Raw genomic sequence first — 4,051 nt, forward strand, 5'->3', positions numbered from 1 at the left:
CCCTACATGTAAATTCAACATTTAATAAGACTCAAGCTCAGACCGGAAAGAATAGACAGTATTTGTGTGCAACCCAGGTATTTACAGTGAGTTTGTAGCTGATTCTACATTCCTTAATGTTTTAAGACTCAAAGATCTAGAAGAGGATTCAACCCCTGCTGACACTGGCCATTATTGAATATGTGTGCCTAGACGGTGTCTATGGGTGTTGTCAATACTATGAAAATCTCAACCAAACAAGCATGCCCCAAATGACCGGAGTCAACAGCTTCCATGTCCCAGAGTCACACGGGTGCCTGACACACTCAGCTGGAGAGGCTTTCTTTGACTTGAGACCTGTAGCTTGCTTATCCAATGACCTAGAGCTGCAGGCTGGCAAGGCAACTCAAAGCTGTGGATAAGACGTGAAATTTCCATGGCGGGGTGCGGGGACGGGGAGAACAACAGCTGGTTGGTGCTGTGGTAACTTCTGACCATCAAATGTTCTAAGACACAAGGGCACAAAAGATACGCCAGTCAGTGCCGCAGATACCATTCTGATTTGAGTGATCTCCTCAGGAAATCTCTGTCAGAATTCAAGGTGAGCTCTGACACAAACCAAGATCCCCCCACTGTTCTGAGGAAATGGGGTGGAGGTCTGTAGAGGAAACGGCTTTTCAAACATCCTGTGTCCTCTGCTACTCCCTGCAAACCACTTAAAGATGCATCTGGGCTCTATTCCGCTTCTTTCTTAGCTTTCCAGGCAGGAGAGCAGCCCCTGGTGTTGCACCAGGCAGGACCCGGACCTGGCAGCAAAAACAGGAAAACAAACCACCCAAACACTCTGAACCTAGGGGAATTGGCATACTGGCTGCCTTCCTGTAAAGCTATACCCTAGAGAAAAGTCCTTTCTTGGTGCCTGCATAATGTATAGATTTGACACAATTATCAATGACACAGATAATTCCCATACGCACTAAGGAAATGAATACATTTTGATGTACAAATTAATAGGATAAAGGTCTGTGCCTGGGCAATTGCGCAAGGACGCCATTCAGAAAAATCTCCATGCGTGCTTACATATTCTGCCTTGGCCATCTTGAAACTCTGAATATTGTTTGGACACAGAGTTTTGTGTTTTCGCTCTGCACAGGGCTCACGGTTTAGTCAATTCTGGTAAGGTAACTTGGGAGCTAGGCATATCTGAATGACATTTTGATCTCCCGCTTAGTAATTGCCATCTTGAACAAGTGGGAATGCTCTCCTATCCCGAGTGTTCTCAGTGACAAAGAACTGCTGAACATCTCCCAGGGGATTGTGGGATTGAGCTGCTGAACAGCTCCCAGGGGATTGTGGGATTGTTGTGGGTTCACCTAACAAATACAGGTAGCTTGAATACTGAGCACCAAGCCAGTAAATGTCAACAATTTGCCTGAAAAGTAATTAAATTATACCCTGTTCTTGAAATATATGGTTATGCAAGTAATAAAATGTGTATTTCCTGAGCAGCTATTATGTAGCAGCACAGTCTGTATTTATAATGCCGGGAGCTACTGGCCAATTTCAGATCTGAAGGATTCTCTTTCATTATAGTTTCTATTTATTCATTCATTCATTTATTTATTTATTGAAAACACACCTACCCCAACAAGGCCACACCCACCCCAACAAGGCCACACCTATCCCAACAAGGCCACAACTACCCCAACAAGGCCACACCTACTCCAAAAAGGCCACACTCAACCCAACAAGGCCACACCTACCCCAACAAGGCTACACCTACCCCAACAAGGCCACACCCAACCCAACAAGGCTACACCTACTCCAACAAGGCTATACCTATTAATAGTTCCATGCCCTGTGGGGCCATTTTTATTCAGAAGACCCCAGGGATCTAGGTCGTTTGAACACATTCACCACCACTATCCTTCTCCGACCCCCTCTGCCCCTCCCAACACATTTTTCTCCCAACTTTCAAGACATAAAAAAAAATATTGAGTCTAATCAGTGTGCATGGGTCTGAGTCCACCCGTTGGAGCGTGGGGTATCCACCAGTAGCCACATCTCCAAAGAAAATTGATGTTCCCTCTAGCAACTAGTAACCTCTAGTAGGTCTCCAGCTAGGGGAGAGGACCCAAGCATGCTGGGATTTTTAACGGTCTTGATCGAGTGCAGGTGACCACAGCTACTGGAAATTCATGAGGTCAATGGTGGTTTCATGTCTAGAAAGTAGCGTTTCTGGAGGCTCAGGTTTCAGCCTCCAGCTCTTAATGCTCTGGGACTCCTCTTTCTGCCTGCCCTTCCTCAGTGTGTGCGGTATCGAACACACACACACACACACACACACACACACACACAAAAAAAAAGGATTTTTTTTTCCCACTTAGAGCCCAGGAAAATAAGAACCAGCCATCATGTATTCAGTGGGAGATAGCTACCACAGGAGTTGCTACTAACTGCAAAGCCAGGCTGTAGCTAGTATACCTGTCACCCTCCTGGGATTTTTGTTTAAAAAAAAAAATTATAAAGGAAAACATTTAATTGGGGCTGGGTACAGTTTCAGAGTTTTAGTTCATTATCAGCATGGTGGAAAGCATGACAACATGCAGGCAGACTGTGTGCTGGAGGAGCTGAGTTCTACATCTGTATTGACAGGCAGCAGGTGGAAAGAGTGACACTGGACTGGTTTAAGCTTCTGAGACCCCAAAGCCCACCCACACAGTAACACACTTCCTCCAACAAGGCCACACCCACTCCAACAAGGCCACGCCCACTCCAACAAGACCACGCCCACTCCAACAAGACCACGCCCACTCCAACAAGGCCACATCTCTTAATAGTGCCATGCCCTATGGGGCCATTTTTATTCGGACCACCACAGGGATCTATGTCAATTTTCCTTCCCCCTTTTCTTTTGTCTTTTGTTTTATTCTTTCTGGTGGTATCCTCCAATCTGGACACCTGATATCTCTTGATTTTTATTTATTTACTTATTTATTTTTGGTTTTATTTATGCATGTCCATGCCCACATGTGTGCATGTATGCTTACATACATGGGAGTGCTGGCAGAGGCCAGAAGAAGAGCTCAAAGGACAGGGTGGCTGTAGACCACCCAGTGTAGGTATTGAAAACAAAACTATGGTCCTAAGACCAAGTAGTACATGCTCTAACCACAGAGCCACCTCTCCAGTCCTCACATCCCTTGATTCTTGATAGCTTAAGAGCATTCAATCTCCTTCTCAATGCAGAAGGCAATAGCATAAAAAACAACAATTTAGCAGGTGTTCCAGGTCATCATCTGAGCTGCCCTGTTCAGGAGGGTCCAACAGCCAGCCCCTAGGAGGAGAAGACAGGAAGCCGGTAGAACAGGGGGAAATGGGCTTTGGTTTTGCCTTTTAGAAACAAAGCCCAAATATGGTCTTACCAACCTGTTTCTGATGAGAGATCAATAAGAAAAATCACACTCTCTGAGGGAGGCACTGTCATGACATAGAGAGGTCTGGGCCTGGGGTTAGCTGATGACATCAGAAATATAAATTAAAATTTGATTATTCGAGAACGTCTATGCCTATTCTCAAGGGACTTCTGCACAGCAAAGAAACAGTTCTTTGTAGACAAAATGCTCCACTCCACCCTGAGCCGTCACCCTCAGGAAGCCACAGGACCGTTCGCTATGCAGTGTGGGAAGTCCCTGCCTATGCCAGACACCAATTCCCTTTATATACACAACAGGCAAGAAAACCTAAATGAAAGGTGGAGATGGGGAATCCCAGATCTCCCTGTCCTTACAGCCCAAGGTATGACGGCAAGCTCTTTCACTGGGTGTCTTAGTTAGGGTTTTACTGCTGTCAACAGACACCATGACCAAGGCAACTCTTACAAGGACAACATTTAATTGGGGATGGCTTACAGGTTCAGAGGTTCAGTCCATTATCATCAAGGCGGGAACATGGCAGCATCCAGGCAGGTATGGGGCAGGAGGAGCTGAGAGTTCTACATCTTCATCTGAAGGCTGCTAGTGGAAGACTGACTTCCAGGCAGCTAGGATGAGGGTCTTAAATCCCATGCTCA

This window comes from Arvicanthis niloticus, chromosome 12 (assembly GCF_011762505.2).
Source record: "Arvicanthis niloticus isolate mArvNil1 chromosome 12, mArvNil1.pat.X, whole genome shotgun sequence".
Lineage (NCBI taxonomy): Eukaryota > Metazoa > Chordata > Mammalia > Rodentia > Muridae > Arvicanthis > Arvicanthis niloticus.